Raw genomic sequence first — 26,827 nt, forward strand, 5'->3', positions numbered from 1 at the left:
CAAGGACGTAATGTGACATCTGAATGTAGCATACCAGGAGGCAATCACAAAAAGATCACAGTGAATAAATAGTGCTATGTTAAAAAAGAGTAAATAAATGAACTGACAACATAGTGAGGCATGGCCTCTCTTGCGTGTGTCTGTAAAACTGACATTTGTTCTTGAATTTATGTCCTGAATTTTGACACTTTGTCCTGAATTTTGACCCTTTGTCCTGAATTTGTTACAGTCCTGTCCAGAATTTGCATCACTGCCAGGTGGTCACCCTACTGCCAGCCAGAAAGCCAATTTGTAATAGCATCAAAGTGCTTGCACCAGTCACATACAGTGGAGTGAATGAACATCTTCCACAATCCCCTTTTGACCTCCCACCCCTCCCATCAAGGCATTGACCAACCATCTGACATAAATGTGTATGGCTAAAAGTTGCCACAATATGTTCGTAGCAGGACACAAATAGCATCATTCAATATCCGAAGTACTGGTCTATAACAATGAAAAAAAAGCTCTGGATGGGTAACTTAGATGAATAAATGATAAAAGAAAATGCAAAGGATTGTCTTTCTAGCGAATAAAAGGACAATTACTTGTGTTTTTATTACTCTAATAAAAATGGTTTTCCAGATGCAAGGTATTACCATTGAATTTAATGCACTTTGAGTTATTGACACAAAAGTTACTCTGTTCTCCAGATGATTCTTTCCGCACAATGAGATGAGCGCTAATTAAAAGCCAATTAGTTATGGCCATTACTTAGAGCTCTTGGACTTTTCAAACTGTGTGCCCTTGGCGTTTCCCTGTCTCGAGGAGGCCGCTTGCCTCGCCACAAAGGGGTCGAGGATGAATGGCAGCTGTTTGCCCATCGCTATGGAAACCGCGCCACACTGGTGGCCTGACAGGCACTTCCCAGGCACTGTGAAGAGCTGCTTCTCTCTGTGATCTTTGCCCTGTCAAACGTGCTGTTTATTCACTGATCCCTGCCTTTGAGATGTGTCTGAATAATGTCTGTTTTATGAATTCTAATGAATCGTTTCTGCAGAAGAGACTCGCCTACATAAAGAGGCGTTGCAGATCCTTTTCCCACTAGGGAACGCAACATGCACAGAACTCAGTGCTCAATTTGTGTACAGTACACATGGAATTAAAAGATGGCAATCATGACTTGCAAACTTTTACAAATCAGATCGTTTACAAATATTCTATTTGCTTCGTAGAGTGAACACATTCTAGATATTTGTAAGACATTTGTTGACAAATTAACTTTTCGCATTCTTACCATGTTCACATCTGTATTACCATCTCAGTTACATGTAAACAGAAATAATTCATTTACATTTATTTCACTTTTTATCTGTATTTTGAATGGCTAAACGTCATTTATGTTTAATTTGTATTCTTTTAAGTCATCTATGTTTCTGTCAGTGAATATGGAACTTCTTGCACCCTATTTTTTCCCCACCTCATATTCAAAGGAAATCAAACACTTCCCTTTAAGGACCCGATTATGAGTGAGTTGGGTGGGGAATATAGGTAGGTTTTTTCTGTACCTGGTAAATACCCATATTTAGGTGTGGTAATTACTGGCTGTCGTAAAAGACTCCAATTATGAGCATTCCTCGTGCAAATGAGGACTTAGGTGCAGAATTTGAAGCTTCCTGCACCAAATGCCACATGTATGAAGATTCACTGCATTGTTTCATGCCTGACATGCCAAAATGTGCAAGGGAAAATCGCAAGAGTGCAATAATGACTGCAGTGCCGTAACAAAACTTGAGAAGGGCCAGGGGCGGCTCCTCCATTAGGGCGGAGGAGCCGCCGCCTCCTACCAGCAGCTGCAGAACTTTGCAAAACCTTTACAAGAAAACGATAATGGACTCTGTTTATTATCCTTTTCTTGTAAAGGACCTGGGCCAGAGTGCGCAGCACTCCTCCTCAGAACGTATGTGTGTTTGGCCGGCCGTCTCTGGCTGGCCAAACACACATTCGCAGTAGGCTCTCTTCAGCCCGGGACTGCATTCCCGGTTGGCTGGGCGTTCCCAGCCAATCCTGACACTGGTCTGTGCAGCGTCACGATTGGTCACAGGGCAGGCTGGGTGCCTGTAGCCTGTCTGCAGGAGAGGAGCAGCGCGGTGGCACAGATAAGTGTTTTGTTTAAAAAAAAATATATTTAATGTTTATTCCCCCCTCCATGTGCCACCCTGCCCCTTCCACGCCCGCGAGCCGCGACTGAGGGGGCCCCGCCTGCAAGATACATGGAGGTGCCTCACTTCTGGACTCAGTCAGGAGCTCTCGGACCAGGTTACTGTGCTGAGGGGACCCCTTAAGAGATTGGGAGCCTATGTTATGCCACTGAATGACTGCAAAATCTCTGAAATGTTATCCCTGCCAAACAGAGGTCAAACACAGGGGCATAGATAGTTGTTCTTATAATTGGTGATCAAATGGTTTCATAGAGATTTGCCCATTGGGAAATTGGGGAGGTTTGGCAAAAATAAAAATGAGTCGTTCCCATGTGTGAGTTGCATTCACAGCTTTACTTCCAAGTGACCTATTTGTTGTGAACTTGTACTGCTTTTGTGGATAGTTTGACTTGTGATGCATTAGATAATTTCTTCTTCTATATAGGAGGTCTTATTTATAAGTGAGGATTTGAGATGAACTGTCAATTAGATGTGGGGAATCGATATAGGAGGTAAACAATAAGCTTAAATGAAGGGCCGAAGATGTCAGGATTAAGGTGTTGTTTAATCAATATGTTGTGGGCATGTCTATCATAAGATGTTTTTGAACTGTTGTTAGAAATGGGATCTTTAGTTGGCAGTTGGTTTGCAACCTGTCCAAGTAGGGACCCTCACTCTAGTCAAGATAAGGGAGAAAGCTGCTCAGATAACCCCTGCTCATCCCCTTGGTAGCTTGGCACGAGCAGTCAGGCTTATCTCAGAAGCAATGTGTAAAGTATTTGCACATAACACACAGTAATAAGTGAAAACACTATAAAAGGACACCACACCCATTTTAGAAAAATAGATAATATTTATCTGTGTAAAACAAGACCAAAACAACAAAAATCCAACATACTGTGATAGATACATGAATTCTGCAAAATTTACTGAAAAATACAGTTCCTTGAAGTCAATAGCTCTACCTGGGGCTATCACGGCGTTCTGATCAACAAAACCAACAGTTCAGACCGGCTGTGGTGTCGCGGGCAAGCTACGGTGTCGGGAAGACCTGCAAACAGTACCTTGGATTTGCAGGCATCATGATCCTCGCAGTGAGCTCCGGAGAGCGACATGGCTGGCGGTGTTGGTTCTGGAGTCGGTGCATGGGTCGTCGGGCCCTTGAAGTCCCACGTGTTGCAGATTGAACTCTGGACCGGTGAAGTCAGGAGCGCTGGCCTGGATGGTGTTGGGGCTGCGGTGCGAAGCGGGACGATACGATGTGTGGTGCACACAGGTCACAGTGCAGGCAGTGGCTTGGTGAAGGCGCCCAGCGGCGTCGGTGAGACCAGGGCTGCAGTGTGAAGCAGAGGGGTGCGATGTGTGGTGTCACTAGGTCACGGTGCAGGCAGCGGCGTCGTTGTTGCTGAAGCGCTGTCGTCGCTAGACTCAAGCCAGCCGTGCGGGACGGGGCGGTGCTTTGTGACCCTCACGAGTGGTGTCCACAGGCCACGGTGCAGGCAGGATGCCTGGTGATGACACTGGAGTCGATGATGCTGGCATTGGTGGACGGGGGCTGCAGTGCGGGATGGGACGGTGCTTTGTGTACCTCATGAGCGGTGTCCACATGCCACAGTGCAGGCAGCAGCTCCGGTGTCAGCAGGAACATCGTCATTGGGGATGCTCAGGCTGCGGTGTGAGCAGGCGATGCCAGAGTGCAGGGCTCACAGGTAGCGGTGCGACCAGCAGCTCGGTGGAGTCGTCCAATTATGGCATCAGTGAGGCCAGGGTCGCGGTGCGAAGCAGGGCAGTGTGGCTCCATGTGGCGCCGGCAGGTCACGGTGCAGGCCAGCAGCATCACTGGCAGCGGCGCAGTGGTTTCTCCTCTTGAACAGCACAAACCACACAGTTCCCAGTGCTGCAGGTCAAGGAAACTGAAGTCTTTGGTGTCCCTGAGACTTCCAACCGGAGGCAAGCTCTACTCCAAGCCCTTGGAGAACTTCCTCAAGCAGGACACACTGTAAAGTTCACCCTTTGCACTCTTTTCAGGCAGAAGCAGTAACTGCAGTCCAGTCCAGAAAAGTAACACAGCAAAGGGATAGTACTCCTCCTTCAGCTCTTCAGCTCTTCTCCTGGGCAGAGGTTCCTCTTAATTTCAGAAAGATTCTAAAAGTCTGGGGTTTTGGGTCTCCTTCTTATACCCCTTTCTGCCTTTGAAGTTAGCAAACTTCAAAGCAAAGTCTCAAGGGTGCAAGATCCTTCCTTGTCCAGGCCAGGCCCCAGACACACACCAGGGGGTCGGAGACTACATTGTTTGACGGCAGGCACAGTCCTTTCAGGTGTGAGTGACCACTACTTCCCTCCCCTCCAGCACAGATGGCTCATCATGATATGCAGGCTACACCCCAGCCCTCTTTGTGTCACTGTCTAGAAGAGAGGTGTGAACTGTCCCACTGTCAAACTGACCCAGATGGGAAATCTACAAACAGGCAGAGTCACAGAATGGATTAAGCAAGAAAATGCCTACTTTCTAAAGGTGGCATTTTCAAACTAACAATCTAAAAACCAACTACACTGAAAGATGTATTTTTAAATTGTGAGTTCAGAGACCCTAAACTCCATATTTCTACCTGCTCCCAAAGAGAATCTGCGCTTTAAAGTTATTTAAAGGCAGCCCCCATGTTAATCTATGAGGGAGGTAGGCATTGCAACAGTGAAAACCAAATTTGGCAGTATTTCACTGTTAGGACATGTAAAACATACCAGTACATGTCTTACCTTAAACATACACTGCACCCTGCCCATGGGGCTACCTAGGGCCCACCTTAAGGGTACCTTATAAAGGGAAGGTTTAGGCCAGGCAAGTGGGTACCCAAGACGAATTAGTATTTTAAAACTGCACACACAGACACTGCAGTGGCAGGTCTGAGCCATAGTTACAGGGCTACTAATGAGGGTGGCACAACCAGTGCTGCAGGCCTACTAGTAGCATTTGATTTACAGGCCCTGGGCACCTCTAGTGCACTTTACTAGGGACCTACCAGTAAATCAGATATGCAAATCATGGATAATCCAATTAACAGTACAATTTCAGTAGGGAGCTGTAGGAAGTTGGCTCTGTATGTGCTATTTCAAAGTAAGGAATAGCATGCACAGAGTCCAAGGGTTCCCCTTAGAGGTAAAATAGTGGTAAAAAGAGATAATACTAATGCTCTATTTTGTGGTAGTGTGGTCGAGCAGTAGGCTTATCTAAGGAGTAGTGTTAAGCATTTGTTGTACATACACATAGACAATAAATGAGGTACACACACTCAGAGACAAATCCAGCCAATAGGTTTTTATATAGAAAAATATCTTTTCTTAGTTTATTTTAAGAACCACAGGTTCAAATTCTACATGTAATAGCTCATTCGAAAGGTATTGCAGGTAAGTACTTTAGGAACTTCAAATCATCAAAATTGCATGTATACTTTTCAAGTTATTGACAAATAGCTGTTTTAAAAGTGGACACAGTGCAATTTTCACAGTTCCTAGGGGAGGTAAGTATTTGTTAGTTTTACCAGGTAAGTAAGACACTTACAGGGTTCAGTTCTTGGTCCAAGGTAGCCCACCGTTGGGGGTTCAGAGCAACCCCAAAGTCACCACACCAGCAGCTCAGGGCCGGTCAGGTGCAGAGTTCAAAGTGGTGCCCAAAACACATAGGCTAGAATGGAGAGAAGGGGGTGCCCCGGTTCCGGTCTGCTTGCAGGTAAGTACCCGCGTCTTCGGAGGGCAGACCAGGGGGGTTTTGTAGGGCACCGGGGGGGACACAAGTCCACACAGAAATTTCACCCTCAGCGGCGCGGGGGCGGCCGGGTGCAGTGTAGAAACAAGCGTCGGGTTCGCAATGTTAGTCTATGAGAGATCTCGGGATCTCTTCAGCGCTGCAGGCAGGCAAGGGGGGGGTTCCTCGGGGAAACCTCCACTTGGGCAAGGGAGAGGGACTCCTGGGGGTCACTTCTCCAGTGAAAGTCCGGTCCTTCAGGTCCTGGGGGCTGCGGGTGCAGGGTCTCTCCCAGGCGTCGGGACTTTAGGTTCAAAGAGTCGCGGTCAGGGGAAGCCTCGGGATTCCCTCTGCAGGCGGCGCTGTGGGGGCTCAGGGGGGACAGGTTTTGGTACTCACAGTATCAGAGTAGTCCTGGGGTCCCTCCTGAGGTGTCGGATCTCCACCAGCCGAGTCGGGGTCGCCGGGTGCAGTGTTGCAAGTCTCACGCTTCTTGCGGGGAGCTTGCAGGGTTCTTTAAAGCTGCTGGAAACAAAGTTGCAGCTTTTCTTGGAGCAGGTCCGCTGTCCTCGGGAGTTTCTTGTCTTTTCGAAGTAGGGGCAGTCCTCAGAGGATGTCGAGGTCGCTGGTCCCTTCGGAAGGCGTCGCTGGAGCAGGATCTTTGGAAGGCAGGAGACAGGCCGGTGAGTTTCTGGAGCCAAGGCAGTTGTCGTCTTCTGGTCTTCCTCTGCAGGGGTTTTCAGCTAGGCAGTCCTTCTTCTTGTAGTTGCAGGAATCTAATTTTCTAGGGTTCAGGGTAGCCCTTAAATACTAAATTTAAGGGCGTGTTTAGGTCTGGGGGGTTAGTAGCCAATGGCTACTAGCCCTGAGGGTGGGTACACCCTCTTTGTGCCTCCTCCCAAGGGGAGGGGGTCACAATCCTAACCCTATTGGGGGAATCCTCCATCTGCAAGATGGAGGATTTCTAAAAGTTAGAGTCACCTCAGCTCAGGACACCTTAGGGGCTGTCCTGACTGGCCAGTGACTCCTCCTTGTTTTTCTCATTATTTTCTCCGGCCTTGCCGCCAAAAGTGGGGCCTGGCCGGAGGGGGCGGGCAACTCCACTAGCTGGAGTGTCCTGCTGGGTTGGCACAAAGGAGGTGAGCCTTTGAGGCTCACCGCCAGGTGTGACAATTCCTGCCTGGGAGAGGTGTTAGCATCTCCACCCAGTGCAGGCTTTGTTACTGGCCTCAGAGTGACAAAGGCACTCTCCCCATGGGGCCAGCAACATGTCTCGGTTTGTGGCAGGCTGCTAAAACTAGTCAGCCTACACAGATAGTCGGTTAAGTTTCAGGGGGCACCTCTAAGGTGCCCTCTGTGGTGTATTTTACAATAAAATGTACACTGGCATCAGTGTGCATTTATTGTGCTGAGAAGTTTGATACCAAACTTCCCAGTTTTCAGTGTAGCCATTATGGTGCTGTGGAGTTCGTGTTTGACAGACTCCCAGACCATATACTCTTATGGCTACCCTGCACTTACAATGTCTAAGGTTTTGTTTAGACACTGTAGGGGTACCATGCTCATGCACTGGTACCCTCACCTATGGTATAGTGCACCCTGCCTTAGGGCTGTAAGGCCTGCTAGAGGGGTGTCTTACCTATACTGCATAGGCAGTGAGAGGCTGGCATGGCACCCTGAGGGGAGTGCCATGTCGACTTACTCGTTTTGTCCTCACTAGCACACACAAGCTGGTAAGCAGTGTGTCTGTGCTGAGTGAGAGGTCTCCAGGGTGGCATAAGACATGCTGCAGCCCTTAGAGACCTTCCTTGGCATCAGGGCCCTTGGTACTAGAGGTACCAGTTACAAGGGACTTATCTGGATGCCAGGGTCTGCCAATTGTGGATACAAAAGTACAGGTCAGGGAAAGAACACTGGTGCTGGGGCCTGGTTAGCAGGCCTCAGCACACTTTCAATTGTAAACATAGCATCAGCAAAGGCAAAAAGTCAGGGGGCAACCATGCCAAGGAGGCATTTCCTTACACAACCCCCCCCCAAACGAAAGAGGATGAGACTAACCTTTCCCAAGAGAGTCTTCATTTTCTAAGTGGAAGAACCTGGAAAGGCCATCTGCATTGGCATGGGCAGTCCCAGGTCTGTGTTCCACTATAAAGTCCATTCCCTGTAGGGAGATGGACCATCTCAACAGTTTAGGATTTTCACCTTTCATTTGCATCAGCCATTTGAGAGGTCTGTGGTCGGTTTGAACTAGGAAGTGAGTCCCAAAGAGGTATGGTCTCAGCTTCTTCAGGGACCAAACCACAGCAAAGGCCTCCCTCTCAATGGCACTCCAACGCTGCTCCCTGGGGAGTAACCTCCTGCTAATGAAAGCAACAGGCTGGTCAAGGCCATCATCATTTGTTTGGGACAAAACTGCCCCTATCCCATGTTCAGAGGCATCAGTCTGCACAATGAACTGCTTAGAATAATCTGGAGCCTTGAGAACTGGTGCTGAGCACATTGCTTGTTTCAGGGTGTCAAAGGCCTGTTGGCAGTCCACAGTCCAGTTCACTTTCTTGGGCATTTTCTTGGAGGTGAGCTCAGTGAGGGCTGTCACAATGGATCCATATCCCTTCACAAACCTCCTGTAGTACCCAGTCAAGCCAAGGAATGCCCTGACTTGAGTCTGGGTTTTTGGAGCTACCCAGTCCAGAATGGTCTGGATCTTGGGTTGGAGTGGCTGAACTTGGCCTCCACCTACAAGGTGGCCCAAGTAAACCACGGTTCCCTGCCCTATCTGGCATTTGGATGCCTTGATAGAGAGGCCTGCAGATTGCAGAGCCTTCAAAACCTTCCTCAGGTGGACCAGGTGATCCTGCCAGGTGGAGCTAAAGACAGCAATATCATCAAGATAAGCTGTGCTAAAGGACTCCAAGCCAGCAAGGACTTGATTCACCAACCTTTGGAAGGTGGCAGGGGCATTCTTTAAACCAAAGGGCATAACAGTAAACTGATAATGCCCATCAGGTGTGGAGAATGCTGTCTTTTCTTTTGCTCCAGGTGCCATTTTTATTTGCCAGTACCCTGCTGTCAAGTCAAAGGTACTTAGAAATTTGGCAGCACCTAATTTATCAATGAGCTCATCAGCTCTTGGAATTGGATGAGCATCTGTCTTGGTGACAGAATTGAGCCCTCTGTAGTCCACACAAAACCTCATCTCTTTCTTTCCATCTGTGGTGTGAGGTTTGGGGACTAAGACCACTGGGCTAGCCCAGGGGCTGTCAGAGCGCTCAATGACTCCCAATTCCAGCATCTTGTGGACTTCCACCTTGATGCTTTCTTTAACATGGTCAGATTGTCTAAAGATTTTGTTCTTGACAGGCATGCTGTCTCCTGTGTCCACATCATGGGTACACAGGTGTGTCTGACCAGGGGTTAAGGAGAAGAGTTCAGGAAACTGTTGTAGGACTCTCCTACAATCAGCTTGCTGTTGGCCAGAGAGGGTGTCTGAGTAGATCACTCCATCTACTGTACCATCTTTTGGGTCTGATGACAGAAGATCAGGGAGAGGTTCACTCTCTGCCTCCTGATCCTCATCTGTTACCATCAACAGATTGACATCAGCCCTGTCGTGGAAGAGCTTAAGGCGGTTTACATGGATCACCCTTTTGGGGCTCCTGCTTGTGCCCAGGTCCACCAAGTAGGTGACCTGACTCTTCCTCTCTAGTACTGGGTAAGGGCCACTCCATTTGTCCTGGAGTGCCCTGGGAGCCACAGGCTCCAGAACCCAGACTTTCTGCCCTGGTTGGAACTCAACCAGTGCAGCCTTTTGGTCATACCAAAACTTCTGGAGCTGTTGGCTGGCCTCAAGGTTTTTGGTTGCCTTTTCCATGTACTCTGCCATTCTAGAGCGAAGGCCAAGTACATAGTCCACTATGTCCTGTTTAGGCTCATGGAGAGGTCTCTCCCAGCCTTCTTTAACAAGGGCAAGTGGTCCCCTTACAGGATGACCAAACAGAAGTTCAAAGGGTGAGAATCCTACTCCCTTCTGTGGCACCTCCCTGTAAGCGAAAAGCAGACATGGCAGGAGGACATCCCATCTCCTTTTGAGTTTTTCTGGGAGCCCCATGATCATGCCTTTTAATGTCTTGTTGAATCTCTCAACTAAGCCATTAGTTTGTGGATGGTAGGGTGTAGTGAATTTATAAGTCACTCCACACTCATTCCACATGTGCTTTAGGTATGCTGACATGAAGTTGGTACCTCTGTCAGACACCACCTCCTTAGGGAAACCCACTCTGGTAAAGATACCAATGAGGGCCTTGGCTACTGCAGGGGCAGTAGTCGACCTAAGGGGAATAGCTTCAGGATACCTGGTAGCATGATCCACTACTACCAGGATATACATATTTCCTGAGGCTGTGGGAGGTTCTAGTGGACCAACTATGTCCACACCCACTCTTTCAAAGGGCACCCCCACCACTGGAAGTGGAATGAGGGGGGCCTTTGGATGCCCACCTGTCTTACCACTGGCTTGACAGGTGGGGCAGGAGAGGCAAAACTCCTTAACCATGTTGGACATATTGGGCCAGTAGAAGTGGTTGACTAACCTCTCCCACGTCTTGGTTTGTCCCAAATGTCCAGCAAGGGGAATGTCATGGGCCAATGTTAGGATGAACTCTCTGAACAGCTGAGGCACTACCACTCTCCTAGTGGCACCAGGTTTGGGGTCTCTGGCCTCAGTGTACAGGAGCCCATCTTCCCAATAGACCCTATGTGTTCCATTTTTCTTGCCTTTGGACTCTTCAGCAGCTTGCTGCCTAAGGCCTTCAAGAGAGGGACAGGTTTCTTGTCCCTTACACAGCTCTTCCCTTGAGGGTCCCCCTGGGCCTAAGAGCTCAACCTGATAAGGTTCAAGCTCCAAAGGCTCAGTTCCCTCAGAGGGCAGAACTTCTTCCTGAGAAGAGAGGTTCCCTTTCTTTTGCTGTGTTGCAGTTGGTTTCCCAACTGACTTTCCTGTTCTCTTGGTAGGCTGGGCCATTTTTCCAGACTCCAGCTCTACTTTTTCACCCTGTGCCTTGCATTGTGCTCTTGTTTTCACACACACCAGTTCAGGGATACCCAGCATTGCTGCATGGGTTTTTAGCTCTACCTCAGCCCATGCTGAGGACTCCAGGTCATTTCCAAGCAGACAGTCCACTGGGATATTTGAGGAGACCACCACCTGTTTCAGGCCATTGACCCCTCCCCATTCTAAAGTAACCATTGCCATGGGATGTACTTTTCTCTGATTGTCAGCGTTGGTGACTGTGTAAGTTTTTCCAGTCAGGTATTGGCCAGGGGAAACCAGTTTCTCTGTCACCATGGTGACACTGGCACCTGTATCCCTCAGGCCCTCTATTCTAGTCCCATTAATTAAGAGTTGCTGTCTGTATTTTTGCATGTTAGGCGGCCAGACAGCTAGTGTGGCTAAATCCACCCCACCCTCAGAAACTAGAGTAGCTTCAGTGTGGACCCTGATTTGCTCTGGGCACACTGTTGATCCCACTTGGAGACTAGCCATACCAGTGTTACCTGGATGGGAGTTTGGAGTGGAACCTTTCTTGGGACAGGCCTTGTCTCCAGTTTGGTGTCCATGCTGTTTACAGCTATGACACCAGGCCTTTTTGGGATCAAAGTTTTTACCCTTGTACCCATTGTTTTGTGAAGAGGCTCTGGGCCCACCCTCCTGTGCAGGTTTTTGGGGGCCTGTAGAAGACTCTTTACTATTTTTAGTTTTGGTTGTCTCATCACCCTTCTGCTGGGGAGTCTTTGTGACCCCTTTCTTTTGGTCACCCCCTGTTGAAGTCTTGGACACCCTTGTCTTGACCCAATGGTCCGCCTTCTTTCCCAATTCTTGGGGAGAAATTGGTCCTAGGTCTACCAGATGCTGATGCAGTTTATCATTGAAACAATTACTTAACAGGTGTTCTTTCACAAATAAATTGTACAGCCCATCATAATTACTTACACCACTGCCTTGAATCCAACCATCTAGTGTTTTCACTGAGTAGTCAACAAAGTCAACCCAGGTCTGGCTCGAGGATTTTTGAGCCCCCCTGAACCTAATCCTGTACTCCTCAGTGGAGAATCCAAAGCCCTCAATCAGGGTACCCTTCATGAGGTCATAAGATTCTGCATCTTGTCCAGAGAGTGTGAGGAGTCTATCCCTACACTTTCCTGTGAACATTTCCCAAAGGAGAGCACCCCAGTGAGATCTGTTCACTTTTCTGGTTACACAAGCCCTCTCAAAAGCTGTGAACCATTTGGTGATGTCATCACCATCTTCATATTTAGTTACAATCCCTTTGGGGATTTTCAACATGTCAGGAGAATCTCTGACCCTATTTATGTTGCTGCCACCATTGATGGGTCCTAGGCCCATCTCTTGTCTTTCCCTCTCTATGGCTAGGATCTGTCTTTCCAAAGCCAATCTTTTGGCCATCCTGGCTAACTGGATGTCCTCTTCACTGGAGTTATCCTCAGTGATTTCAGAGTTGTTGGTCCCTCCTGTGAGGGAACCAGCATCTCTGACTATTATTTGTGGAGTCAGGGCTTGAGAAGCCCTGCTCTCCCTAAGTAGGACTGGAGGGGGGGAATTTCCCTCCAAGTCACTATCTTCATCCTCTGAGTTGCCATCCTCAGAGGGGTTGGCCTTTTCAAACTCTGCCAAAAGCTCCTGGAGCTGTACTTTGGTAGGTTTGGGGCCCATTGCTATTTTCTTTAGTTTACAGAGTGACCTTAGCTCTCTCATCTGTAGATGGAGGTAAGGTGTGGTGTCGAGTTCCACCACATTCACATCTGTGCTAGACATTTTGCTTCTAAAAGTTGGAATACTTTTTAAGAATCTACAACTGGTTCTAGAATCTAATTCAAACTTTTACAACTTTTTAAACTCTAAAAGAAATGCTAAACAGGATCTAACACAAGGCCCTAGCAGGTCTTTTAAGAATTTAGAAAACTTTTCAAATTGCAAAAATCAATTTCTAATGACAATTTTGGAATTTGTCGTGTGATCAGGTATTGGCTGAGTAGTCCAGCAAATGCAAAGTCTTGTACCCCACCGCTGATCCACCAATGTAGGAAGTTGGCTCTGTATGTGCTATTTCAAAGTAAGGAATAGCATGCACAGAGTCCAAGGGTTCCCCTTAGAGGTAAAATAGTGGTAAAAAGAGATAATACTAATGCTCTATTTTGTGGTAGTGTGGTCGAGCAGTAGGCTTATCTAAGGAGTAGTGTTAAGCATTTGTTGTACATACACATAGACAATAAATGAGGTACACACACTCAGAGACAAATCCAGCCAATAGGTTTTTATATAGAAAAATATCTTTTCTTAGTTTATTTTAAGAACCACAGGTTCAAATTCTACATGTAATAGCTCATTCGAAAGGTATTGCAGGTAAGTACTTTAGGAACTTCAAATCATCAAAATTGCATGTATACTTTTCAAGTTATTGACAAATAGCTGTTTTAAAAGTGGACACTTAGTGCAATTTTCACAGTTCCTAGGGGAGGTAAGTATTTGTTAGTTTTACCAGGTAAGTAAGACACTTACAGGGTTCAGTTCTTGGTCCAAGGTAGCCCACCGTTGGGGGTTCAGAGCAACCCCAAAGTCACCACACCAGCAGCTCAGGGCCGGTCAGGTGCAGAGTTCAAAGTGGTGCCCAAAACACATAGGCTAGAATGGAGAGAAGGGGGTGCCCCGGTTCCGGTCTGCTTGCAGGTAAGTACCCGCGTCTTCGGAGGGCAGACCAGGGGGGTTTTGTAGGGCACCGGGGGGGACACAAGTCCACACAGAAATTTCACCCTCAGCGGCGCGGGGGCGGCCGGGTGCAGTGTAGAAACAAGCGTCGGGTTCGCAATGTTAGTCTATGAGAGATCTCGGGATCTCTTCAGCGCTGCAGGCAGGCAAGGGGGGGGTTCCTCAGGGAAACCTCCACTTGGGCAAGGGAGAGGGACTCCTGGGGGTCACTTCTCCAGTGAAAGTCCGGTCCTTCAGGTCCTGGGGGCTGCGGGTGCAGGGTCTCTCCCAGGCGTCGGGACTTTAGGTTCAAAGAGTCGCGGTCAGGGGAAGCCTCGGGATTCCCTCTGCAGGCGGCGCTGTGGGGGCTCAGGGGGGACAGGTTTTGGTACTCACAGTATCAGAGTAGTCCTGGGGTCCCTCCTGAGGTGTCGGATCTCCACCAGCCGAGTCGGGGTCGCCGGGTGCAGTGTTGCAAGTCTCACGCTTCTTGCGGGGAGCTTGCAGGGTTCTTTAAAGCTGCTGGAAACAAAGTTGCAGCTTTTCTTGGAGCAGGTCCGCTGTCCTCGGGAGTTTCTTGCCTTTTCGAAGTAGGGGCAGTCCTCAGAGGATGTCGAGGTCGCTGGTCCCTTCGGAAGGCGTCGCTGGAGCAGGATCTTTGGAAGGCAGGAGACAGGCCGGTGAGTTTCTGGAGCCAAGGCAGTTGTCGTCTTCTGGTCTTCCTCTGCAGGGGTTTTCAGCTAGGCAGTCCTTCTTCTTGTAGTTGCAGGAATCTAATTTTCTAGGGTTCAGGGTAGCCCTTAAATACTAAATTTAAGGGCGTGTTTAGGTCTGGGGGGTTAGTAGCCAATGGCTACTAGCCCTGAGGGTGGGTACACCCTCTTTGTGCCTCCTCCCAAGGGGAGGGGGTCACAATCCTAACCCTATTGGGGGAATCCTCCATCTGCAAGATGGAGGATTTCTAAAAGTTAGAGTCACCTCAGCTCAGGACACCTTAGGGGCTGTCCTGACTGGCCAGTGACTCCTCCTTGTTTTTCTCATTATTTTCTCCGGCCTTGCCGCCAAAAGTGGGGCCTGGCCGGAGGGGGCGGGCAACTCCACTAGCTGGAGTGTCCTGCTGGGTTGGCACAAAGGAGGTGAGCCTTTGAGGCTCACCGCCAGGTGTGACTATTCCTGCCTGGGAGAGGTGTTAGCATCTCCACCCAGTGCAGGCTTTGTTACTGGCCTCAGAGTGACAAAGGCACTCTCCCCATGGGGCCAGCAACATGTCTCGGTTTGTGGCAGGCTGCTAAAACTAGTCAGCCTACACAGATAGTCGGTTAAGTTTCAGGGGGCACCTCTAAGGTGCCCTCTGTGGTGTATTTTACAATAAAATGTACACTGGCATCAGTGTGCATTTATTGTGCTGAGAAGTTTGATACCAAACTTCCCAGTTTTCAGTGTAGCCATTATGGTGCTGTGGAGTTCGTGTTTGACAGACTCCCAGACCATATACTCTTATGGCTACCCTGCACTTACAATGTCTAAGGTTTTGTTTAGACACTGTAGGGGTACCATGCTCATGCACTGGTACCCTCACCTATGGTATAGTGCACCCTGCCTTAGGGCTGTAAGGCCTGCTAGAGGGGTGTCTTACCTATACTGCATAGGCAGTGAGAGGCTGGCATGGCACCCTGAGGGGAGTGCCATGTCGACTTACTCGTTTTGTCCTCACTAGCACACACAAGCTGGTAAGCAGTGTGTCTGTGCTGAGTGAGAGGTCTCCAGGGTGGCATAAGACATGCTGCAGCCCTTAGAGACCTTCCTTGGCATCAGGGCCCTTGGTACTAGAGGTACCAGTTACAAGGGACTTATCTGGATGCCAGGGTCTGCCAATTGTGGATACAAAAGTACAGGTTAGGGAAAGAACACTGGTGCTGGGGCCTGGTTAGCAGGCCTCAGCACACTTTCAATTGTAAACATAGCATCAGCAAAGGCAAAAAGTCAGGGGGCAACCATGCCAAGGAGGCATTTCCTTACAGGAGCACTTGCACTTTAGCACTGATTAGCAGTGGTAAAGTGCACAGAGACAATAAACCAGCAAAAACAGACCTGAAAAAATAGGAGGAAGAAGGCAAAATGTTTGAGGATAACCCTACAAAAAGGGCCATTTCCAACAACTGTCATTAATTAACTTATTGGGCAGTTAAGGAGTGGGTCGATAGTTTGTACTGACAGGTCTCGATCTTTCTTACTTTGCCTAATGTTTAATTCAAGAAAGAATGCACTTGAAGGCAGATTCTCCAGTTTGGCCCTAACATTGACTAGGATGCTGCTTTTGATGATGTGGAAGTATTTAATTACTCCATAGATATCTCAGTGGATAAGGAAATTAACCAAATGGCCAGACTTACAGCTGTGCAGCATAGGTCTGGAAGTGGGCAGTGGCCCTATGGGACACAATACTTCAGAAACTGGCTGAAAAAGTCCATAATAGACCACTATAGGAATTCGAAGGTAAAGAAGAGCAGCATTTGAGTTGAGAGACCAGAAAATTGGACAACTAACCAATCCCAATTGAGTCTTTCACATAAATTATGTATGCTAAATAGTACATGCAGCAATTTGATCTAGATTTGCAGTTGTGTCTAAGTACTGCTAATTATGACAGACTTGAGCATGCAAAATACCATTGTTTCCTAAAATTGATATTCAAGCAAGCAACCTTTGGAAACGTGGCCGTCGTCAATGACTATCATTTTTTTCTGAACAAATGCTTAAAGAATGATAAGCAGTCCAGTGAGGCATGGTCGAAATGATCATGTTGACATGAAGGCTATCCCATAAATGTTAAGATGTTTGTTAGTGGTATTGCTGCGATCTGTTCATTGCAGAAGCTTTATATTGCCTTCTATTGGTAATCGATTATTGAAAAATATTACTAGAAAATGTTATTACAAAAGTAATTGCTTTGTAAATATCTAGATTTTTTTAGTTCTGCAAAAATACAAAATAAATCAAGGCTAGCACAATATTTATATTTCATGCAATTCTATATTTAAAAGTGCCACCACATTATTGATGCTATCACATATCTTCTACCTTGTCTCTGCATTCAACCCACCTACACTTTCCCATTGTGTAAGTCATACATGATTATTCTTGATGCCTTTAGGTAGGATGACATTAAAAATGCTAGTTTGGGGTTGTAGAGTTAGCTGGGGACATCCTTCAATGTTTGGCCTTCTACATGGGCTTTTCCAAGACAGAGAATTAGTTCAAGGGGTCAGGTCCACATTTGGTGTGCAGGTTACACCAACAGCCAGATTACAAGTGGCGTGTATATTCTGATGGGCCCTGTAATGAGCATTACAAGGCCCACCGCAATTCAAAGTTTTTGTTTTTTCACCAGGTGACAAAGGCTGTTGATATCCCTGTGTGAAAGACAGGGAAAACAAGTAGAAACTGGCATGGAAACATTGGTTTCCATGTGTTGTTCCTCAAATATTGTCATTCCTGTTAATTCCCCATCTCCATAATTATCAGGATCACCAGTAATGTGAACCACTTTTCACTATCACATCAATAACCGTTATAGAAGTCAAGTTCCATTAGACGGTGCTGTTATTGGTCCTCTACAGTAATAAAAGATAGTTATTGGTTATTGTTGGTTATTGGGATTAGTGCTCTGAAACAAAATACTCCATGCACTTACTTCAGTTTCATCTACTAACCTTGGGCTCCGAAGCAGAGCGGTACTCACCATAAAGTGCTTCAATGCCTTAGCAGGATTAGTGAACTCTACAGAAATGCAATTACAATCCAATGCAGTACAATTGAGAGGATGAGGCTAATTGCCAGAGCTGCAGACTTGGGGACACAAGGTTCGAGACTCAGCCTCGGCTCAACATCCTGTGATTCGGAGCGAATCTCTTAATCCTTTCATGCCTAAAAAAACGAAAACTAATATGTCCTTGTGTAATGTAACTAGTGCTCATGTAAAGTGCTCCAGTGCCTTTGGGCTAGTTTGCGCTATATAACACTGCAAAAAAACTCTGTACAACAAATATAAGTGTGCATTTGAGTTATTGAACTCATGGATTCGCTAGCCTTGTTAGAGAGGACTGTGTGTATGTACTTTTGTGTGTGTGCTTGAGTCTTTAACTGCGTCTGTGTGTCAGCTATTGCAGTAAAATTGAAGATGACAGAGTTTGTGAGGTGCCATTTAATATGTTTTAGTACAAGTCATATCCACTGACTACACCAAAAAAATTACCCATGAGAATATTTTCTTGAGGGGTGAAACATCACGCAACGTGCTAGCATACATAAGAGCGAGGCATGCAAGAGGAAGAACACACTATGGCAAATATTTTTTTTTCTGTGCCTAATTTGTGCCTTGCAAAAAACGAAAAGCAAACATAGTACATGCAAGTGAAGTATGGAAATACATTGGTGGTGTTTTAAAAATGATGCAGATCATTATTTATGTAACAAGTACCAATAAGCATCTCAGAAATAGTTAAATGCACAGGATAATGCATTGCTGAGCAGATCATACTAAAAATTGGATGAATTCCATGATCTAAAACCCCAACAGCTGTATTTTAGCTAAGAAAAAGTCCATACTGCTAAAACCCGTCAGAGGAGCTAGAATGAAATGTAAGTAAAAGGATCTTGAGTGATTTTGGGTAGTTAAGTAAGTGATCTTCTTTCCATAGGAGAATTGCACTCTTGACCTCTCATTACAACACTGTATATAGAATGTTTTGTATATTTTTACATTACTGTATATACAGTTCTTAATGCACATTACTTGTAATTTATAGTTATGTTTACGAGCTGTCTGTCTTTGGAGACTATTTCACAAGTTTCTCAAAGTTCACTTAGCAACTAATGTGCTTTCGAAATACTTCCCAGGGATATTCTATTACTCATGAAGAAAATGTGTTTTCTGGCGTCACACTGTCCACTTCCACTTGAGTGGGAACTGCATCAGCCTGTAACAAATCTTCTGATGATATTTAAGCCGGGTGTTACCAAGGTACCGCCGCCCCACGTTCTTCCAAATTTTCGAATTCGCTAGGTAGGTTTGTACATACACGCTTATGGGAATTATGTGTATTTATGTATCTTGAGAACCTACATACAGCTTTCATATTGCAACATCCTTATTTTAAAAGCACATATTTGCCAAGAGCATTGGTTGGAAATAAAATTTAAACAGGGACATTTGAGCAATAGGCAATCAAGAAATCTAAGTTACACCAGTGCTTTAAATGGACCGGTACTGTCCGGGACGGAGTACCAGCACTTTTTTATTTTTAGAGGAGAGTACCTGCACTTCTCAAGAAAAACATAATACTTTTAATTGGAGAGTGCCGGCACTTCCCAGAAATAAGCAGATACTCTGCTACAGAGTACTGTACTTCTATTTTTCCATTTCAAACACTGGTTAAAACTAACCTTGTTTCATCTCGCTTCTTCTCTCCCTGCATTATTTTAGCAGTGCTGGTTCTTACATTTCTGCTCAGAAACTGCTACTGAATGTCCGTATGCTGAATACGAAGGCTGTGCAGCCTTGAATCCATCTCATCTTCCTTTAATACACCACCAGAGAGTCCCTGTTATCTCACTCATGCTGGTCGCTGCTTCCTTCCTTTGTCACAGTTTTACAATCTTTATCTTCATCCTTCTTTCCCCCTTGTGTTTTTCTATCTCTCTTGCTCTGGGTCAAAGTCTGATAAAAAAAAAGATAATTGCTGGGCCCAAAAACTGAGTGCTGATGACCCCCACCTGCAGCAACCGACTCAGATGAAACACTGAGGGTCAGTCCATTGCTTACATCTGGTTGGCTTTCGTGTCATTCTCATTTTTGGCTTCTAATTCAATGTCTTTCCTTCCTTTTCCTGTGTTTATCCCTCACCTGGAAAATAGAGACTTTGCCATCCTTTTGACTGGATGACTTGTTTTCTTCCATTGCGCACATTCAGGGGACTATTGTTTTGCTTTTAGCACTCAATGAGAGTCCTTGTGCCTTTTTTCACTCTCCCCATGTGCTGCCTTCATCCTCACATTCCCTTCCCCTTACGTTCTCTGTGTTGCCATTTAGGGTTTTTTTGTAAATATTTAGCAATTTAATGCCCACATTTTCTCCATAGCTCTCTATCATTCCCTTTGCTCTCGCTGCCACTGGTGTTTACCTTTGTCCACCTTTTTCTTCTAACATTGCTGCCACAGCCCTCCTGCTGTATCCATTTCTAAAACTTTTTAGGAGGGTAAGGCAGGTGCAATTTGCAGGTGGGATTCTCACTTATGAAAAGTTGTCCTGCACCTTTAGCTTATCCCCCCCCCACTCTAATATTGGCATCCACCATCTTCAAACAATCAATTAAAAAGCAATATGATGACTGCATCACTGTATATCAGTGTGTATGAATGGTGATTCTCTTGCACGGATACGTCATGATTGCTATGGATTGCTGTAGAAACCTGGGTATTTTATATGCATGCATCATGAGGCCTGGGAGCATTCACTTCATTGTTGTTTATTATCTCTAATAGCCATTTTTTGCTGATGAGAACTGCATCTATAAAAAGCATTGGCAAAGCCAATGGGTCTGTATTGCAAAAAGAACAAGAGAAACTTACTAGCGTTTTTCCAATACTTTATCTGGATTTCTGCTTTTGTGGCTCCTGTGAAACTCATGCTGAACTTGAGTCTCCTTTAATGCCCTTGAGCCTTTCCACATCCTTCTAAAAGGTTGACTGGGGAAACATTGAGGTGTAATACCATACATAATTAAAAGAAATATTTGGATTCAAAACTTCAATAATCTTTTATGAGTCAACCTTTGTTACCGGTGGCCCTATCAGCCGAGGGAAGGAGTCAGATGACTACATCTTGCATCCTTCAGTCTAGACTAGCAGATTGAGAAATTGACAGAACAAGTGGAAAGGCAGAGATGAAACAACACATGGCTGTCATTTACTTTATTTAATTGTGTGATTATTTAAAATCATTGCAAAAGGAAAAGCACAATAAGAATGTAAAAAGGAATACGAAATACATGTGTATGTGGAGTATATCACAAACAGACAGTCGTCCCTATAAAGTTCTGTGTAAATAAGTGTTATTAGTGGAACTTTGCCTGAGTGCAAATCGTACCATATGGAGGTCCATAAAAGAATTAAAACGAAAACCCATATAGACATATTCAGTTTAAATCAATAATAAAATGTCACTGAATTTTTAAAAGTATCTAAATAAGTCAGGTGATTGTTCAGCTTTGCTTGAAGCAGCATGATGAACTTCCTGAATTTGGCTAGTTAAACTGTTTCCTTTGAAGAGAACACCAGTGATCTAGTGATCTGGCGGAGAAAAAGAGATCTTAGTAAAGTGTGTTGTGCATTCAGCAGAGACGGGCAATAACATAATAGATGGATGAAAAACTCAGATTTGTAGTTGCAGAGCCTGCAGCCATTTATATTGGTTAGGGAATTCAATTTCGGATTTAGCTCCTTTGTCCTTAAGCCCAGAAGTCTTGCGAAGGCAATTTGCGATACGCAGGCTTTCCTGGTGGTACTTTTGAAGTATAGTTGTGGGGCCAGATATTGGGTGGGATTTATATACGACTGCGCCATTACTGCCTGCACTGGAGCGCTGTTCAATTTTCCTAGGTCAGTTGCTTGAGAGAGAGTTTTTATCTGTCTTTTCAGTATAGGTTTAATAATGATGTGTAACTGTGCTAATTTGATCAATGCTGCCTGGTCAATTTGGAGTTTGTTTAGAACTGTATCGAGATATTGTGACCAGGGATTTATGTTTGTTTTAAAAAATAAAACGCAGAGCTGATTTCACGGTGTTGGAAAGCGCCATAACTATCCTGTGGTAGTATTTCAGGAAAGCCCCCATCAAAGCCCATTGCTGGTATACCAGTCAAATTCTAATCTTATCAGATGACTTCTGATGTATTGCAGCAATTTGAAAACTCGTTTATACATTTTGACCTGAAGTTGTTCAGTCAGAGCTGAGAATTTGCCGGGAAAGGCTTTCTGACCATAATTCAAAGCTGGTAGGAAAACTGCTTTGATGGTTTGAAGTATTAAACCTGCAGAAGGGCTGGCTATTAGTTTGTTTAACTGGCACATTCTTGTTGTTATAATAGCGGTCATGTCTGACAAGTGGGTGCATGTCACGTCAAAAGCATTCACCCTGCTCTTTCTTTTTAGCCAACAACAGTGCATGCTGGGATTTTTGTAGCTCATTCTTACATTGTTAAATGTACCACTACAAGTCCCATAATGCAACGTGCTGTTGGCTGAAAAATCACGTGTCTTAAGAAGGTTTCACACATGACTTCAGCCTCTCAACAACAAACACACTAGTGCATGTATACAAGTATTAAAATGCATGCAGCACAGTCTCATCTGCGCTGTGCTACACCAGACCTGAGGCTGTGACTGCCATCTGTAAAGCACGCGCTGTGGAAAGAACTGGAGAGGTGAGGCCTCCATGTGCTTGACCCTGCCTGGCCCAAACCCAACTGGCGACAGGCCCATCCATCCGCAGCAAAACCATTCCCAAAGCACACGTGTCTTCCGCTGGAAACAAACATGGAACTCATTTCTCACCAGCATTTCTGTATTCCTCCCAGGTATCTGGCGTGAGAAGCACACTTGATGAAGGACAGGCCTATCATCAAAAAATTGCACCAAACCTCCACATCTCGGGTGTCATGAATATTTCATCTGATTGAGCGACCCCCTTGGCAGGCTAGCCTCTGAAAGGAGTACCATTTCCATTAGGAAACTGACGACAAAATGAGAAGGCAGTGCCCAATTTGCAGATTATTGTGATTTCCACTGAAATTAAGATCAGGTTAATAATGAATGCTGCAAATTGTAAACGGCGGCCTGGTTTCATTCCTGGACAGGCTGCATTATTAGTTTCTCCTGCTTGAGCATTACTAAACTCCGCAGCTCTCCTTGGAGACGTTTTCTAAAGGAATCCATTTTCTGACAATTCTTGGCCTGTTTGCCAGGCTCTGAAAGGGGCCTACGTCGACGCGCCCCTCTTTGTACCGGCAGCAGCTGTGCCGGATTAAACAAAGCGCTCCGTGACGTTTATCTCTTTAACTTGGCACTCGCTTTTCATTTGGGTCCATATTGCATATTGTTCGACACCTCAGAGGTCGCATGAAATGGTGGGAAACGTGGATGGTGCACGATCATCCTGCACAATTTATTTAAGCGGGTCCATTCGCTTGACCTGAACTAAGATGTTTGTTTCCGATTATATACAGCGTTTGAAAGCAAACCCGACCCGGTCATGCGGCAACTGATGGGTGAAACAGATATCACTGGGCAAACATCAGCATTAAATACAGCTGCCTGCAGAATTGCATAACATACTCTTTTTTTGTACAAATACACGAATGGAGCCGGAAATGAAAGGTAGACGAGCCAGCCAAATAACATAGAAGGCAGAGCCAGAACGAAGCCAAGTGTCTAGTTTGGCTGTAAGAGCCATTAAACGAACCGATCCCCTATATTTAATTTGACATGTAAATAATGCAGTAGGCCCGTGAAAAAATATGACAGTGGGTCAAAATGTAAACAAGTGTATGTCATTAACTTTCAGAAGAATTAGACTTTATCAATGCAGGCAGAGGCATTTTTAAGTCGAGGGCACAAGGGCTCTGACTTGTAAACTATCTGTGGGTTTTTAACCACGCCCACCGCACACCCATCACTAACAATCCTTCATGGGCTTGCCTTTCAAAAATCCTTTGCTATCATTGGTAAATGCTTTGCGTTTGTCCGTCCTTGGGGCGGTTTTGTTACCGCCTTAGACATCGACCCTATCACATGGATAATTGCATGATTTCCTATACGTTTGACTGCGAACAAACTTCATTTTCCTTTTGAGACTCTCCTTAGCGCTCATGCTCATGGTGGCCCTGGTGCTTTGAATCGGCTCGCTTATGTCAACTGTTTTACTTTTCATTTGCAGTTTATGTGTCAATAAAAGTCCAATTAGGAATTTACAATGCTAATAGCTCTAACTCGAGCATTCACAAGATCCATTGCATTGCATATGCTTATTTTAGAAGTGATAGTTCCTACCTATGAGCTTAGAAAGATTCATACCCTCTGCCTGCCCTAGCAGTGACCCTATTAGTGAACCAAGAGGGAAGTTATTTGCCATGTGTGTCCTATAGGTGGCCTAGTTTTTTTTTTAATTACAGATCAAACAATAGTCAAATGTATTAAAACATTTGAAGGAGATGATTTTATCCAGCTAACGTCCTTGAATTGTATTTTAAAGTGGTCTTAAATGTGATCATAAAGGAAAAGGAGTCAGAATGAAATAAGGATCACACATTTTGGTCAAGCAGAGAAAGTGGGATTGAGCCCATGTTCCCGGTTGTGCAATTCAGGGACTAGATGGACAGCTTTCACTCCCGTTGGACATCTGAGATTAATGCTTTGTGTTTAAATCTCAGAGGAACTATATCAATATTACTACATAATGAATCAAGATGAAACAAACATGCTTCCTAGAAAATGCTGAGTGTAGTAACTGGGGACAGCAGAAGCCATACTGTCTCATTTTCGGCTCAAGGTTCAAAGAAAACCACAAGCTGAGCTAGAGCTAGCCATCTGACTCGAGACCTCAGTGCATTGCCCAGTTCTATTGGAAACAGGATACCAGAATTTGTTGCCAAATTCGACTTGGATTTTTCCTAGAATATTATAGGAATCCTATTTTAGTCAGCTCTCCTTTAAACAAACATTTTATTAATTTCCATCCCCTTTTGCTCCTTCATAAGGTTGCAGGACAGCATGTAACAAGCTGTCTCTCCATTATCTTACAGTGACATGCGCACAACAGGAGCCAACTACAACGTTCTTCATTTCTAGCAATTTAGACACAAATGATTTGTCTACCTACATCCAAGACATGGGAACGATTTCCTGAAATATTAGAGAAGACTAGCCTTTTCTGCTCATACTATTAATTGAGACCTCAACGATGTCACAGGCTCCTCATGACTCTGCTGAAGGCACCTAAATGAGGTCAGATGCCTCAGGAAGGACTGACCGCTGTGGTACTGGGCTTGTGGCCTGATTTAGGGTTTGGCGGAGGGGGTTACTCTGTTACAAACGTGGCGGATATCCCATCCACCGTATTTTGATCCCATTACAGCCTATCAAGATCGTAATACAATGGACAGGATACCTAACACATTTGTGGCGGGGTAACCCATCCACCAACCTCTAAATCAGGCCCTTGGTTTTTCATCACAAGCACTGGGGGCCAGATGTAGCAAAAATCCAAATTGTGACTTGCAATTTGCGAGTCCCTGTGACTCGCAAATTGCAAGTCGCAATTTGGTATGCAGAAAGGTGTCTCAGACACCTTCTGCAACTCGCAATGGGGTCGCAAAGACCGACCTCATTAATATTAATGAGGTGGGTCTCAGTTTGCGACCCCATTGCGAGTATGGGCACTCACGGGGATGGTGACCTGCTGGAGACGGCAGACCACCATGTCCGTGACTGCTTTTTAATAAAGCAGTTTTTTTTTTTTTTCTAAGTGCAGCCCTTTTTCCTAAAAGGAAAACGAGCTGCACTTTGAAAAAAAAAACCTTTAGTTTTGGATTTTTTCAGGGCAGGTAGTGGTCCATTCGACCACTGCCTGCTCTGAAAAAATATTTTTTTGTCCAGTCACAAAGGGGAAGGGGTCCCATGGGGACCCCTTCCCGTTTGCGACTGGGTTACCATCCACTTCAAGTGGATGGTAACTGCGATTCCATTTGCGACCGCGAAATGGAATTGAATTGCATTGCGAGTCGCAAATAGGAAGGGAACACCCCTTCCTATTTGCGAGTTGGAAATGCATTTTGCGAGTCGGATCCGACTCGCAAAATGCATTTCTGCATTCTGGTGAGGCTTTTGCACCTCGCAAACGGCGTTTTTCGCCATTTGCGACTCGCAAACGCCTTACTACATCTGGCCCTAGATCTCTTAGAGTACTGTACTCACTTATGTTATTTTTGTAATACAGAATTATGTGACCCACACAAAAGGATCAAAACAGTCATATACATAGGTCTTAAACTTTCTATAGTGTTCATCTAGTCGTGTAAGGTTTCTATTAGAACACACTTCTTTTGTAATGGAATGAATGGTATCAGTTACCAAACCCTGTGCCAGCTCACATGAGCTTCAGTGTGGATGTGAGAAAACTTCACAGCAGCAGCAACCCCCATTAAAGGGGCTGTAAGATTGGCTGGGAATAGACACAGAAAAGAATAATCTTCACGATTGACCGAAATTTGAATATGGATTCTAGAAAATCTGAAAGAAAGTTGCCTTTAAGCTGTGCCATCAGACCGGACACAACTACTTTAGCTTCCCTAGGAAGAAACTTTCCACTTCAACCACCATCCAAGTCCAATGCCCTCTAACTTTTTACTGTATAAGAAACCCAACAACTGTCCTACCAGTTGGCTACACCAAAGGCAGATGCAGGGGACAAAGGCTTCAGATAACATCTTGTTGCTCAGAGGCCTTTTCAGTGCCTTGGTAATCCACCACACAAAATGATACTCTGCTGCGGACAACACAAATCTAGTTAAACAGGCCTTTTAATTCTGAGTAGTACCCGGGTATTATTGGAAACACAAAGGAATATTGGAGCTGAAATGAAAATATGAGGATGGCACCCATATATATGCTAGCACCCTAGCATGTATGAGCACCTTTCCACCTGATGCCAGACGATCTGATAGCATTTTATTTTTGGGTACTAGATGTTTGATGATATCATGTTTGCTACAGAAATTGTAAAGTGTTTTCATTCCTGGCATAGGGATCCATCAGAAGTTGTTCAAGACAACTAAGGTAAAAATGCCTCACCTAAATTCCTGGTAAAGGGTTTGCAATTGGAACCCCTGCATCTTTGGATGCGTCTGCTGTTAGAAGTACAGAGTAAAACATTATTGTTTTTTTATTATCCCAAAACACTTGCAAACGTTTAGGCAATGGAGCATTGGATATATCTGCAGTTGTTATTACAGACAGTAGTTTTGGTCTGTTGTTTTAAGGTCTGGCTTGTAAGATCAGATGCCTGCAAGAACTAGTGTTGCTAATTAT

The 26,827-nt window shown here is 45.3% G+C and overlaps 1 protein-coding gene across 1 annotated transcript in view; it reads left to right on the plus strand.

The window, feature by feature from the left end:
- Positions 1-26,827, plus strand: part of EFCC1 (EF-hand and coiled-coil domain containing 1) — a 215,385-nt gene that overhangs the window by 130,178 nt on the left and 58,380 nt on the right. The window lies entirely within an intron of this gene.

The sequence above is a fragment of the Pleurodeles waltl genome, chromosome 9 (assembly GCF_031143425.1).
Source record: "Pleurodeles waltl isolate 20211129_DDA chromosome 9, aPleWal1.hap1.20221129, whole genome shotgun sequence".
NCBI lineage: Eukaryota > Metazoa > Chordata > Amphibia > Caudata > Salamandridae > Pleurodeles > Pleurodeles waltl.